We start from the raw sequence: 16074 nt of genomic DNA, 5'->3' as shown, positions 1-16074 counted from the left end.
ATCCTACTGCCCATGGCCCTGGAGGGTAACCCCTTTCCTCTCTGATGGAAGGAGTCATGACCTGCCATCCATTCTGCAGCTGAGATACAGAGAGCAGGCAGAGTGTCTGCATGGCACCACAAAGTAGCTTCCTGCTGGGATGCCCTATTGCTCTGCTCCCTGCCCCAGCAGCCTGTAAATATTCCTTGGGGACCCAAAGGAAGCAGCAAATTCTGTGCTTTGGGGAATAGAGATGCCTGGTGCTGGGTGCTGCTCTCCCCATTGCCAAAGGGGAAGATGCACTGGTGCTGGACGTGGGTAAACAGGGCTTTCCAGTGGACTGAGAAGATGTAAGGGGAGGGCTGGGATGAGCAGCAATCCGGAATAAAGGAGAGGGATCCAGATGCCAAAATCAACTTTGTCTTCAAACCATGAAGAAGAAAAACAGGAAGGGACCATGAGAGCAGTCCCAGTGGCAGCACCTCCCTGTCCCACTGTGGGGCCAGGGCACTTCCTCCAGGCTTGGGCTCTCTGGTGGTTCGTGCAGCCACTTAGCTAGCAGGAGGCTTCCTGCTGCAGGCTAGAGCCCTGCCTGGATGCACCCAGCCCCAAGTAGGCAAAGGCACATGCAAACTTGCCTTTGCTGCCATATCCCACCCTCCCCAGGATGGATGCTGTGCCAAGATCACCAGGGGAGCTGGTATGAGCCAGGCCTGGAGATGCTGAGAATGTGCCAGGTCAAAGCAGCCTATCTGCATCCACATGAGGCAGGGATGGGTCCGTCTTCCTGGCATGGAACAGGGACCAGCCCAAGCCCAGAAGGAAAAAAGTGCAGGAGAAAATGGCCTGGGATATACTTGGTTTAAAAAATTTCCATCAGCCAATACTACACACCAGGGAAGGTCTCTGGCACTGAGACAGAGACATCCATATCCATTGTCTCCATCCAGCACAGGGTGGCCAGATCATGTCTCAGGCAGGAGCTTGTTTGGGAAATCTATAGCTTTGGCAAAAGCCTTTGCAGCAGGGCACTGGTTGTGGGCGGTTGTGCAGCACTGCCTGGGCTGTTTGACTGCCACCAACCCTGCCAAATTTCTGAGCTAGCCCTCAGGACTAGCCTCCTCCTCTCCCTGCCTCACTGCCAGGATCAGCCCGCATTTTGCAGGGGAGGAGGCAAGTTGCACAGGACTATGAAGCAAAACAGTCTCAACTTACCTCTCATGGCTGCTTCTGCTTCCTTTTGTGCCAAATCCTGAGCCAAAGAAAGAAGTAAAAGCAGCTTCAGCAGAATAGCCATGAAACATACATCTGTACATGTCATGAGATGATGTAGAGAGCAAAGGGTACATATGCAGTCAGTGGTTCAGCAGGGAGGGAAGGATGCATGGATTGAGGGAAGGAGACATGCACATGTATATATGGGTGTGTGGATCAGTTGTCAAGGGGAGGAAGGGATAGATGAATGTATAGATTAATGTGTGGGTAAGTAGTTTGGACACTCAGTTACATCCTAAGCATCAAAGATGCTGACTCAGTAAGGGCTGCCTTGTGAAGAAGGATGAGAGGCTGTGGGCAGAGAGCAAGGATTGTGTTTGGGAACAAGTTTTGTGTGTGACCTATGCACCCAGTCCTCATATAAATGGCATCACAGCTGACATGAGGAGACAACTGTCACCAGCACAGGTCCTGAGAGTACTGGGGAGAATGTGGGCCATCTCCAGAGGGATTGCACCCCCCTCAGGAGCTACTTCCATCTCACACTGCCCAGACACAGAGAGAGTAGGAGCAGCAGGGACTATGCCCAGAGACACAGTGAGTCCAAACATGAATGCTTTAAGAATGTAGTGCTGAGCGTTCTTCCTGACCATGGCTTTTATCTCACCTGCATGTGGTTACCTCTGCCTGGGAACTTGCTAGAGATCCAAGCACTCAACCCATTAGAGACCCATACAATGCAACCCATTTGCAATCCCCCATATTCCCTCTTCTTCATCTACCTCCCTTTCTAGCTGCCACAGGCCTGAAAATTTCTTGCTCTACTTTCCTGAAACATAAGAGGAGGCAACACCTGCCAGGCCAGATGTGGAGAAAGGAGAGACTTGAGACATCTCCTGCTGCTGCATTGTCAGCTTCTCCCTCTGGAAATGGGTCATTTCTTTCTTCGCTTGTGGGGGCTAGTCCCCCCCCTGCCTCTAGGATGCTTTTGGTCTTTCATAGATGGGAAATGCCAAGCACCTGGCCACAGAGATGCTGGGAGGCAACAGCCAGCAGCAGAGCTCTGCCCAAGCACTGTTGTTCGTGATTTGTTGGGAAATGGCTGCTCCCTGCTCCAAGCAGCAGCCCATGATTTTCTGGCTAGTTGGGTTTTTTGTTTGTTTTGGTTTGGGGTGTTTGTTTGTTTGTTTGTTTTTGTGTTTTTTGGGGGGGGGGGTTGTTTGGTTGGTTTTTTTGGTGGTTTGGGGTGGTTTTTTGTTTTTTTGTTTGTTTTTTTTTTGTTTGGTTTTTTTTGTGTGTGTGGGGTGGGGTGGGGTGGTTTGTTTTTGGGTTTTGTCGGTGGTGTTGTTTTTTTCTTTTTTTTTTTTTTTTTTTTTTTTTTTTTTTTTTTTTTTCCCCAGCACTGGAAACAGTCCTGTTGCCCAAGCAAGAGTTCTCAGTGTTTTATGTTCCTGCCCTGGAGTGTGGTGCCACTAGGGGATACATGCTGTGTGCTCCCCATGCACACATTCCTGCTGTGCAGTATGAAGACTACACCTCCTCAGTACTGCCATCTCACTTGCACAGAGGAGATCTCCTCCCTTTCCCATGGGAGGAACTTCATCTTCTACAGCTGTAGGGACTGAAATAGCAGGACATGCTTTGGAAGCTTCCCTGAGCAGCCTCTCTACCTGCTCTCTTCCCACCAGCTGCACCTTTTCCTCCCCTTCGTTCACTGCCACATCAACTGCTTTGTCAGCATGGGCAGAATAAACAAGTAGAGATTATGGCCAGCATGGCCCAGCCCTATGCAGGAACTTCTGAACCAGCTGGTTCACTCCAATGCTCCCCATGTGTCCAGGATTCCATGGAGCAGGCACTGGACAGGCAGAGCTCTGTACAGCTGCACCTTTGTCTGCATCCTGAATATGATGGACCCAAATTAAATGTGTCTCTGAGAGTCTCATGTAGTCTTTGCAGGGTCACATCACATTCAAGCAATTCCCAGCCTTTGTTCTCCACTGGGAGATCCACCAGAGGTGGGAGCAGCTGAGCTCCACATGAATTCTAGGCACCGGCACCAGCATAGTCATCTCTGTACTGATGGTTCTGGAGGTTGTAAGATGCCAAAAGTGTCAGATCTGTCTGAGATCCCCTCCTGAGGTCATGACTGATCCCCAGGATGATCTGCAGGTTTAAAAGGCACTGATTCCCAGAGGAAAGCTATCCTGAAAAGTACTGATCACTAGAAATATGCTGACCTGGAAGACACTGATGCCAGAGAGGATGCTGACTTGGAAGGTGCTGATTGCCAGTGGACTGCTGGAGATGCCAGCCCGGAGAGCACTGATCCCCAGGAGGATACAAACCTGAAAGAGAGATGCCTGGGAAAATGCCAGTCTGGAAGGCGCCAATCCCCGGGGGTTTGCTGACCTGAAAGGCGTCATTTATCCAGAACATGGAGCTTTTTCCCCTACTACAGAGCACCTGTTTCAGCTCCCGACTTACACCGGGTAGCAGCTTGGCCAGGATCCTCTCCAAGGGCTTGAGCTAGGGATCCACACTCAGGCAGGCATCTATGGCTGGCGGCAAAGAGCCTGGCGAGCTGCCTGAAGGAAGCCGAACCAGCACCACCTATTCAAATTTCCCTCGTCTCCAAAACTCACAGCTGGGAGCCGCTGCCCAGCTAAGGGCAAGGGGGCGTGGGGTTCCCAGCTACTGCCAAGATAACCACGAGCCGCATCCTTCTGCAGGCAAGATACGCAGACTCTGTTTTCCCACTAGATGGCAAACACTGCCTTCAAAAACAGCCTTCGGAGAAATTGTGTCCATCCCTGTGAGAGGAGGCTGAGAAAACGCACAGGGAAAAGCCCTGGGGGCCTGAGGCTTCTTCATCGTGGAGCTGGGGTTGGCAGGGATCCCAGCATGCTCCTCATCTTGCTTTTTCTGTCATTTCTTAAACGGTTTTCCTTTCCCACCTGCCTGGTTTCTCCCTGGCCCTGGGAGACCCATCCCTTGCCCTATGCTGGTGGGACTGGGCACACTGGGCATGCAGAGGAAGCATCTGGTTAACCCTGGGTAGCACCTTGAACTTCCACAGCCACAGAGTGAAACCCAGAAGCTTTTCTGGGAATTAATTATACTGTGGTTTGCAAACCAAATGAGTGTTCATTCCCCTCTGCAAGTGCACAGGTCCACAGGCAAGCCATTATGCTGTGTGTAAATAAAGGAGGCAGGTATGAAGGCTGTGCATGGGGATGTGCACAGTTGTCTAAGGTCTTCTACCAGCTCAGAAGTATTTCCATGCTTGTTTAAGTTTGAATTCAGATCCAGATTTTTTTATGGTCTCTCTGTCTTTTCATTATCCTTGTGCAGAAGTTTCCTGAGTGTTTGCTGCTGGCCCTGGCATTGATGCAATATTGCTGTGTGGTTAAACATGATGTGTCATAGCTAATGAAGGAGCTAACTGTGGATGGTAAATGTTTAATGTGGACAAATCAAGCCAATTAGAGAATGTCAAAAAAAGTGTGTCATCTCAGCTGTGTCTGTCCTGTGTGGAGGAGAGGTTCTGTGGAAGGGTAAAACCCCTTGCCACTGCAGGATCAGCAGCTCCTAACACCAGCCAAGGGTAAAGATGCTGAATGCAGATCTTCGTGCAGAGCTCTAGTCCACCCTGTGGGTGCCTTCACCTGGGGACAAGGACAGCTTTTTCAGAACAAGACTTTGTTTCTGAAAGGCAGAGCTCTGGGTGGCTAGAGAGGATGGCAGCCATCTCTGGTGCCAAGATGGCAAATGAGAGTTAGTAAATCATCTCACTTAAAACACTCCTTGTGTCCCAACAGGACTCTTGGCAGTTCACAGCTTGCTGCCTGGTTTTGTGGCAAGCCTGTGGCCTAGTTTTGTGGAAAACTTGTAGCTCAGCAGGGCTCTGACAGTAGCACCATGGAGCCCCAACAATGGCAGCCCCTCACCAAGCAGTAATTAACTAATGGCAGCAGCTGTAGTCTCTCCACAAAGCGCTCTGGGGCCCTGCTCCTCACAGCTTCCTCTGCCCTCACTGCCTCAGTTCACTCCTGGGCCCATTCTTTGGTATCTTTTACACTTGGGTTAGAAGGATCCTTTATGTGTCCTGGCCACTTCCTTCAGGAAGAGATTATTGCCTCTTCTTTTACAAGGGTTGGCAAGTCCCTCACAAGGCTATTTATAGTCACAGAGAAAACTCTGGAAAATAAAAGGAAGAATGTGACTAGGGAATAGAAACTGAGGGAGCTGTTGGGAGCTGGTCTGTAGCCTCTGGGTCAGGGCAGCAAGCCAGTGACGGATCGTGATGAGCCAAGCAGGTAGAAGGCCCTTCTGGCCTTTTCCAGGTGGGCTGCCTGCCAGCCCTTGCGTTGGTATGTGCTGATGCCTGGACAGCAGTGACAACATGGATGATGTGGCCTCTGGTCCAGCACCCATGTGGCTTGAGGTTTCCCCATCCCTTGGTGAAACTCACAGCCTCTGCAGGCACCAGAGCAAAAGTTAAACACAAATGTGACTGCTTCACTCCTGAAGCTGAGATTTGCCAATCAAGGAGGGACTGACCTCTTGACCTGCAGATAGCAAGGAATGGACAAGTCCCCGTGTCTAGGGCTGTCGTATCTTTGCCTTGATTATGTGCCTGATTCCAGCATCCAGTCCATGTCCTGGGAGGGGTTCTGTCCTTAGCTGTAGGCACAGGGTTCTGGGGATGGTTTCCGCTAAACAAATGCTTCCTTCTTCTGCATGGCATCACTAATTGGTGACAGGCTGCCATGGCCAGAAGCCACCTTCCCACCCCCCAGTCTTACTTTAGGCTCCATCCCAAGTCTCTGGAAGCTGGGCCTTGTCAAAAGTGGTCTCAAGACAACCAACAAACCAGGGGCCAAAGCAAACTGGGAGCCATGTTCTCTGCCATCTGCAGCAGGGTGACACCCTCCACATCCCTCAGCTCGTGCTGCCTGGTGAGAAAATCCTCTAAGCATGAAACTGGGAAATGGTGGTAACTGGGAAACTCAGAAATGGTGGTAGAGCTGTGCCAAGCTACTTTAAGTAATGACCTGCACCTCTCTCCCAGTGGCCTTGCCTGGGATTTGGCATGATGTGGGGCACTGGTGGCAAACTCAAAGAGGCTGTGGGGGTCTGTGGGGCTGGGCATCCCCTTTCTGCTTGTTCAGATGCCCCAGCAGGAAATGGTGAGAGGTGTGAGCAGGCAAGGTAGCTGAAGGGGCTGGAGAAATGCTTTTGCTGTGTGTGGAGTTGAGGGATGAGCCTCTCCAGACCCATATGGCAGGGCAAAGGCAGTAACCCACCATGGCACTTTGAGAGCCCCAGCAGAAGCATTGTGCAGAAACCAACACCCGGGCCTGCACAGAGAGCAGCAAAGATGCTCCAGCTATGTTTGCACTAAGAAATCAGCTCTACCTAGGACTGCCTTCGGGTAGGGAATGTTTCCTGCCTTTTGGGTTGGGTTGGGTTGGGTTAGGTTAGGCTAGTGGACCTGGGCCAAAACCTGCCAGAAGTGATGCTCAGAGTGTTCCAGCACAAGGGGACATTTGCTTCAGTTGCTGTCACCTGTGCAGCCCTGATGGCCTGCAGTGGGCACCACTCTGTCTTCAGGGGCACTGGGACAGTCAAGAAGGCCAGACTCCTGCCTGTAGCCTAGCTAAAGAAAACTGCTGCCTTCAGGGGCCCACTGGAAGGGCAGATGGAAGGAAGCACAGTACAATTTGTGTGCCACCATTTCTGGGAGGGCAGCCTGCTGCAACCCAGCAGGAGGGGAACCCAGCAGAAACCAAAGCCTTAGCTGGAGGAAAGAGGAAGAAGTCAGCACTGTTGGTGGCTCAGATCCTGCAGTGGGTTAGTGGCCTCTCTTTCCTGCGGGATTTTTGCTGTTTGCTTTTTCTTATTATATAAGCATAGGAGCTTGGCTCTGCTCCAGGGCCCAGTTCTGCAGAAAATAACCTCTTTTCCTTTTTGCATCACAATCCTTTAAAAGCAGCAGTTCCTAAGCTGAGGCCTGAGGATCCTTGGTGAAGACCTGACAGGTGATCTACAGACCTGCTTCACCTCTACAGTGGTCCTTGCTCTGTGGGGTTGGAAACCTATAAAAGTGTTAGAACTGGGATCTGGAGACCAGAGGAAGTTTACTGATGCCTGAAAGGTCATGCTTTCATTTCTTCAGGAAGGTTGTCACTTCAAAGATAAAAAACAAAAAGGATCTTCACTGGAACATCGGCTGCAAAGGGAAGCTCAGGTTCCCTTTGCACAGGCTCCAGCACAGTCCATGGTGATTGGTACTGTTATTCTCCTGGTGTAATAATTCTCATACCCTTCCTTAAAGCACAGCTCAGCTCCAGAGAGTAAGAAAAGCCAAAAAACAGACAAGGAGACTGGTTGTCAGGGTGATGGGCAGCAGCTGAAACCTCACCCAGATGTGGGACCTCGCTCCTGTCACACCAAGGGAAGCCCAGCCTCTTGGTATCTTTGGGATCTAGGCTGTGATGTTTCATATCTCTCCTGTGCTCCTTATCTTTGCCAAGAATGGCGAGGAGACAACATAACTCCCCACTGCTTCTCTACTCGTGGTTGGGGCCAGGAGTGACAAAGTACCCCTCCAAGCCACACAATCCATCAGCAGCAAAGACAAATTACCATTGGCAGTGCAAAAAGGGAGAGGATACGACCAAGGTGTGGAGCTTGCAAGTGTCTCTGCAAGGAAATGAACCTTCACTGTAGCACTGTGAGTATTTACTGAAATGTACACAGGGCTGTGTAATCAGTAAACCTGAGCAGACTGTAAAAAGGGGGATAAGGTGCCAAGTCCTCCCTTTATCATTTAGATGTACCTTCACTTCTTTTTTCTTTGAAGACAGTTACCAGGCTAACTTTTTGTATCTTGTACCCAATAAAGATATTGAAAGCCCTTTAATCTACTGCTGTGTAATCAGCAGCTTGTTTCACTGCAGAGGTAAATGACACTGGTGTGAGACATTAGCTGTGCATGGCTCGGAGCTCTCTAGAAAACATCCTTTATTAGCTGGGAAGTATTCACTGGCATGCACCTGGGGCAGGCTAAGCAGGCTAGCCTTACCCCATCCCTGGCTGCAAACCTGGTGGCTTTCAATGTCCTCACACAGGCACAGGGGGCCATGCACAGCCTTGTGACACCATCCAAGTACACCAGGAGGGTGCCAGAAGGGATAAATCCAGTGAATGGCAGTGTGGAATGTCTGATGGCAGTCTGGGACTCTGATGTGATGTCAGCTCTGAACTGACACTGGCTTACATGTATCAGCATGGGAACCTTGAAAAAGAGTAGCAGAGATGCACCAGGATGGAGATTTTGGCTTCCTCCTGTGTTCATTGTGTCCTGTGCAAGCTCTTTCACCATAAGCCATGGGCATATGTGGCTGTCACCTGTGCCCAGCTCCAACTGTCTGCCTGCAGCCACTGCTGGTGCTGGTGGGAGTTTGGCAGATGCCTTCTTCTTCCTCTGTGTCTATGTGAGAAGAGAGTTATGGGAGGCAAGGCTTGTGGATTCATATCCCAGCAGATCACAGACTCCTTGAGATGGTGTCTCCAGCAAAGACAAGCATTACATAACCAAAACAGTGCTCCCCTGGCCTTGAGAATTGTAACAGTGTCTTCCTGCGATGTTAGGACAGTAAGGAGGTGAAAAGAATGCTGAAGCATTTCCCATGGCCCATGCCAGCACTCTGCCCTGTGGCTTCAGTTCCTACACACCAAAAGGAGCATCAGCACTCAAGTGCAGAGTACAGAATGTGCCAGCCATGTGTGCCTCTAGCAAGGAACTTTTACTCTTACAGGTGCTGTCCAGAGACTCAGACCTGCCCTAGACCCTAAAGCCCTCACAGTCTTATCTAAACAGACCAGGCACACAATGAATGGAAGAGTTATCTGCCACTCCTGTACACAGGGAAGGATGAGGACAGTGAATGATGCACAGAGACCAAGGCAGGGCTACAGTTAAAAAATGAGCTACTGTCACTGTAGAGTAGAGCTCAGCACTGTCATTCATCCACAGCCCAGGTGCTCCTGGGCTCAGAGCTACATCTACCTCTGTCTGATAAGCTCTCTGACATAGGCAGGGACCAATCTCTTCTGCTGGGGCTGCTCCTCCACTTTGAGGCATGCTAGGGACAAGGGGGCATCTTCCCACAGCATGACCACCAACTTGTCCCTTCAGAAATGGTGTTTGGGATGCAGTAACAGCAGCTGCAAGAAATTTAGAGGAAGTGTAGGCATCTGTCAGAGCAGCCTTTTACTTAGTGCCCATATTTGGGTCCTGTTATGTTCACCCCAAGCACCCCTGTCCACAGAAATCACTCTCTTTTTGAATAAAAGAAACCAAACCAACCAACTGAATGAAACCCACAAACAGAAACCAAACCACAAAATACTTGAAATGTGTCAGCATTTTTCAGTCAATAGTCAGTACAGATGTGGTCCAGGGTGCTGTTTCTCTACTGCAAGGAACTGGATGTACCCATTGGTGCCATTTGTGAGTTCACATAAAACCAGCCCAACCTCATGCATTATGTCCCAAGCCCTGCACCACCCCTGGATGCCCTCAGAAAAAGTTCTCTCCAGCTTTTTTATCTCTGCTGCTAGTTTGTGTAGGTCTCCAGGATGTGCTGCCACACACCCACAGCCTGGAATGGCTCTGTGGGACAGCTAGCCTTGGACTTTGGCTGCCTGAAGAAAAACAAGAAGAGACCCGGTGGTGCCTTCCTTCTTCCCAGTGGGTGGCTGCCTTTTTCTGCTGCCCGGGATTTTTCAGGGAGTCAGGGACATTGGGTTAAGCTTTGCTAGAGCAAGGCATAGAGCCAGGAGAGCTCTTGTTCCCGTAGCACAGGAGGTCAAAGGACCAGCACGCTCCCTCCCGGACAGCACTCACAGCTCCTCTGTCTGCAGCCACTTCCTCAGGATGTGAGAAGTGCCGGGTAGGTAAAGATCTCTTGGGGATGAAGGACAGGGAAGAACCTCTGCTGGTACCCTTCATGCCAGCCCCCTGTAGGGTGAGGGGTGCCTCAGCAAGCAGGATGCCTACAAAGAGCAGCTGCCCCAGTACCCTGTGGGGCTCATCAAAGGACACCAACAAGGAAGGTGAGAACAGGTTAATGAGCCTCTTTGATCATTCAGAAGAGCGGCAGTATATACCTCTTATAAGAATAAAAGGATGTAAAAGGCATCACATGAAATTTCACAGTGCAAAGAGTGAAGGAAACAGTCCAAGATCATCAGTTCTGGGTCAGAGGCTCTCTCATTCTGTCTCTCTTCAGCTGAGATCACTACTAGGTACATAAGAGAAACCAGCAGACAGAGAGGAATCCAGAGCCATCTTTCCCTGCCAGTACCTAGGAATCATCAGTGCAGGAGCTTCCCCAGGTGCACCTTGTGTGAGAAACACATACACTTACCTGTGATGGGTTTGTCCAGCCCCTGGCTGTGCCCCACCAGCACCCTGTGCTGAGAGTTCAATGGATTATTAACAGAGAGTATGAAAAGAGCGCTGCTTTGTTTTTTAAACTTTGACCTGAGCATTTCAGGGATGCACATGGAGCCTGTGAGTTGACCCTGGCAATGCTGCAGTGGGCTGTGCAGAGGATGTTTCTAACTAAATTGGACCCAGGGTCCAGGGTCAGTCTCCCTGAAGAAGAAGGAGGCTTTAAAAGACCTTTAAGGTTTCCAGGGGATCACTGCACCTCTAATGCTGCAGGGGTAGCTTTATGAGAAGGGAGAGGAGCTCAGGGGCTCAGTAGCTTTCAGTGCTGCCCAGTTTCTGATAGTTCCTTTCCAACAGTTTAGGGGGTCTGACTAACACAATGGCTATGCTTGGAGTGGGACGCATTTTCTTTTCCCATCCTTCTGACTGTTATCTTGGTGACTCCCCCCTCTGTTTCCAGTAAGAAAGGATGCACAAGAAAGTCCTTCCTTAGCAGGGCATGGAGCCAATCTGTCTTATCAGGCACAGAAGAGCCAGCCAGGGACTTCCCATTCCTTGCTGCTGTGCCCCTTTAGGAATATCAACCTAGTACATCTTACATGCTTCAGAGATTTCCCTAGCTCCCCATGTGCACTTCTGGCAGTTCTGTCCCAGAAGATTTTAGCTTGACTTTTCTTTGATGGCTTTTCCTGTTCCTGATAAACCTCTGCTTGGAAGTCTTTGGATAGGGTTATCCCACAGGAAAACTAGGAAGGATGATGCTGTTCTGGAAGAGTACAGCCCCTTTGCTCCACAGGGAAGCCCTCAAAATCCCAGCCACTGTGGCCTTCACTGTGGCAGATCCCTTTGCAAGCATCTGAGAAAAAAGTCTCACTTTAGAATTTTGATGTTCTGCTCTTTGTGCTGTCCTTGATGGCCCATGAAGGCATGGCATGGAGCTGCAGACTCTCTTCAACGACAGAGCTGTGTCAAGACTTGATCTCCTGCCTGTCAAAGAAATCCCATTGTAGCAGCTCTGTATCAAATCCCTGCAGAACTAGCTGGCCTCCACGTTCACACACACTGTCCAGAAGAGGAGAGCAGAAAGGAAGGAGAAATGCTGAGCAGATTGAGGCTGTGCAGACTGGAAAGTACTGACCCAGAAGGCTTTTGTGCAAGTACAACCAGACACAGTCAATGAGGGGCAAGACCTGGACCAGGAGAAATTTCTTCCCAGAGTACACTGAAGCAGTTTTGGAAACAGAGAGGGCAATGACCCTCATGAAGACCAGCCAGAGTCCTTGTGAAAAAGCACCTCAGAGTCACATTCAGAGGGGTGAATACCCTGTTGAAAGAAGTCGTTCTCTCTCTACCTTTGCCTCCATGCAGCACAAGAAAGGCTGCAGCCTCAAAACTAGTGCTGCAAGTGAGGCAGACCCCTCTGGAAAGCTGGAAGGTTCTGCTCATTGTGGACTTGTCCCAACTGCCAGCACAACCCATGATGAATGGCCCCAGCATATTCCAGCACACCACAGCCCCCCAGCATTTACTTTAGACAGCTGCAGCACAGGAAGACAAATGAGATCCAGAGAAACCCAACCTTCTGTAGGCACCCTCCGTCTCTATTTACATGTCTGTTTTCTACTCCAAGGCCATGCATCTCCTTTGTTTAGGAGACTGTCTGGCTTCTGATCTTGTTCCAGATGGTTTTTTGCTTGAGTCCTTCTTTATTCTGCTAGAGCACTGAGCACAGACACTTGAAGGCCTGTTTTGATTAGAACTCCCTTGACTCCAATGCTTCAGACCTTGCACCAATCCAAAACCATGGTCTCTGCTTGGCAGTACCCTGGGGGCCAGCCAGTGCATATCTCCTGCCAGCCAAATGTTCACAGCTGCCTCCCACTCCAAATCTTGGAAACATCACAAGGGTGAGGATATACTGTGAAGTGGAATGGTCTCCATCTCTCTGAGCTCTCCAGAGACATAAAGGACCCTGCAAGGGCTTCCCCCTCAAGATGAGCCTGAGCCATGCCCTCACTCCAAGCCCGGGCTGAGCATCAGGATGCTGGCGATGCACCCATCCACTCCACCAGAGCATGCAGCAGCATGAGAGCTCTGCAGGGAACCCAGCCCTGTAAGGACAGGTGGTCTGGGAAGCGTTTGGCAAGATGGGAACAGTGTGTGCTGCCAGCTAGCTCTCCAGCTTCAAACCAGCCTTTATTTATCCCTGAGCAAGGCTGCACAGCTGCTTTCAAAAGGCGTTTGATGCTAAACTCCTTGGTTCACGTTCGCCCTGAAGAGCTCATTTCTGTTATCTTTTTGGGTTGCTTTCTTTTTTCCCTCAAGCCCAAACTCAAATTATGCTGGTGAAACAGAGCCAAGCCTGCCAAGGCCCTCATGAGGAGCACTCTAGCATGTGACCCAGATGGTGACAAGAAGAATGCTGGTTTTCACTGCTGATGGTTCACACTCTGCTATTAGCACCGCACAGCCTGCTCCACTTCAAAGGTACTTCTAATGGGAGACACACAAGATCTGGTTTTTTCGCTCTGGCATGGCAAGCTCTCCCCATGCTCCCAAGGCACCTTCATCATTTGGGCACTAGGTCACCACCTGGATTTGCATCAAGGAGCAAGGGTTTCTTGTGACCACAGGCAGCTTCACGTCAAGCACCCAACAAGTAAATAGGGCTTCAGAGTTTAGCTCCATCCTCCCTTCTCCACCTTTTAAAGAGATTTCCAAGGTCATAGGAAGTGAAGGATTTCATGTAGCCCTCAGAAGTATAGCCTAAGGCAGAGAAAGTCCATCTCACCCACTAGGAACCTGGTAGGACAATATGACAGAGGGGGGAAAGTATCAGGAAGGACTGCCTGGGGTCATCTAACCCATCCTGTGCTGAGCCAGAGCTAGCACTCCTTCCAGCTTTCTGACAAGCGCTGGTCTCTCTGTAAAAGTTTCTCACCATGGACATGCAGCATTTCTTCATCTGCTTCTTCCTGCTAAATGGAATTTCCCCCAAAGTCTGACCCCTGTGGTTTCTTGACTTATCAGAATTAAACTCAGTACTTCTTTTCACTTTCTCTTCATGATATCCCTCTGTGCACTTGGAAACCATGTTATCCATTCCTGGAAGCAAGATTAAATCAAGTTCCTTCAGCCTGTTGTTTGAGGCCAAATCATTTACACCTCTGATCAAACTCACCACTGTCCTCCACAACCCTCCCAAGTGGGTGCACACCTTTCCAGATTCCCATCTGGGACCACCACTCCCAATGAGACTGGTTTTTATAATTCGTGCACTACAGGACCACTCACAAGTGATGTCCAGATTCCTCACTAAAGAAATCTCAGAGATAAATCAAGCAGCCACCCCTGCTGAAAGGGAAGGGGACAGACCCTGGATGCAGCAAGTTGCAGGACATGTACCCCTTTTTCCTCATCCCAACACAACCCCCACTTCTCCTATTAGCACTGCACCAGCTGCCAAGTTGGGCTGGAGACCTGAGCGCCTCTTGATGTGAGGCAGACTCACAAATGGCTCTTTGTGGTGATTTTTTGCTTCAGTCTGCAGTAACTAAGTTTTAAACACCAGCTCTACAGCACACAGGCATGCCAGGAGGTGCTATTTTTTGCAACAAACCACCTGTGTTGGATTTGCTGGCAGCAGGGCTAGTGAGTAGTTTAGCTGGAAACCAGATCAAGGTAGACAGAGCATCCTTCCTATCATCCTCTGTCAAGCTGGAAAATATCCACTGCTCCAAGAGTCTGTACTGGGATGGGGGGCAAAGCAGTGCAAACAGGATGGAGCCTGCCTACCTGAAGTGAGAAGTGCTGAGCTGAGTGATAGTATCTCCAGGACCTGCTGCCCTCCTGAAGCCAACTGAATCCCACAGGCTCAGCAAAGAGCCATTGCACAGTTCAGACACAGCCTTCAAAAAGAGCCGGGTTCCACACAGCAGATATCAGCCCTGCTTTCACCCCAGGCAGGCAGTGAAACCCACAGCCCTGTTGGCTCTGACACTGGGAATTCCCTGGGGTAGCTGTCCTTGGCAGGGTCAGAGGACAAAGCAGCAGCTGGGAAATGAAACCAAGCACTGTGAGAAGAGGCTGAATCTGTAGCTGTAGCATGTCCAGGATATTTCTGCTTTTGTTCTTTGCTGTCATCCATCACCATAAACGCTGACTGGTGCCTTTCCAAAAGCTGAGTCAGCTAAATGAAAAGGTGGGAAACTATACATTGCAGGTACTTTCAAGGAAAGCACTTGATTTATTTGTCAAAGACCACCTCAGCAACTCACATTTCTGGAGAATCGTCCCTCCCACAGAGAGCAGAAAGTCACAGCTTGATAATTTAAACAGGATTACGGAGTGTCCATGTAAACAGAGTTGTGGGTTTGCAGTGTGAGGACAGTCTGTGCACATCTCAGCAGAGGAGGGGCTTTCCCAGCCATAACATCTGCAAGAAAGAAAATGTTGCTTTCTGTGGGAAAGTGGGGAAGAGCGAGATATGTTTGGAGCAAGGAAGGACTAAAGGCTGCAGCAGGTGAACCTCCCAAGCCAGGAAGCTTGTGAAACACCATACCTTGCAAATCTGCATTGAAGCAGCACAGCTGCCAAATCCTTTGGACAGGCCCAGTAAACATGCCAGTAAAATATATTTAGGGCAGAAGGATCCAAGGAAATTGGGCAGAAACTGGGCAGCACAGAGCCAAGCAGGCAGAGTGAGAGACCAGGATTAGAGGTTTGTGTTTGTTAGATCTAAAGAAAGACTCCAGGAAGAGCCCCTGGGTTTGCCTTATTACCAGCAATCTTCTGGCTTTCCCTTTTCACCATGGACAAGGTCCATGCTTATGGGTATAATGCATCCCAGCCAGCCTCAGGCTGCACACCAATTTCACAGATTCATGAGAAGCTCTAAAATCTTCTCATCTTTGCTTGCCCCATGGCTGTCCTTCTCATCCCAAGCAGAGCTAACCAGGTCTTTGCCAGTCTCCTCCAAGCCCCGTCCCTGCCGTCTGAGCTAGTGGTGACCCCTCACCTCAGTCTCTGACAGAAACAGTTCTGTTTTGCCCTGTATCCAGATATTTTGCTGCGGATGCAGAGCAAAGAACGGAGGATAGGTTTCCTCCAGCCTTCTGTGGCTGGGCAGATAGTGTGGAGAGCAGAAAAAAACCAAGAGGCACAGCTAAGCAGGAAAAGAGTGGGAAGAGGTGGGGAAGGCCACAGAAATGGCACTAAGCCTCCCGTCACTGTCCATTGCTTATTCAGGTGGGATGGGTAATGGGTACTTTCCAGAGTGTTCTCTCAGCAGGTTGAGTCTTCTCTTTGCTTGTCCTCCTGGTTTTGTCTTTAATCTCCAGGTTTTAGTGCTTCTGCACGCAGAGAGAACATGGGTGCATCTGAGGACAGAGAGGATGGGTGCCCCTTCCCTTTCC

Source organism: Zosterops lateralis (assembly GCF_965231275.1).
Source record: "Zosterops lateralis genome assembly, chromosome: Z".
Lineage (NCBI taxonomy): Eukaryota > Metazoa > Chordata > Aves > Passeriformes > Zosteropidae > Zosterops > Zosterops lateralis.
Note: the sequence above shows the minus strand (reverse complement) of the source record.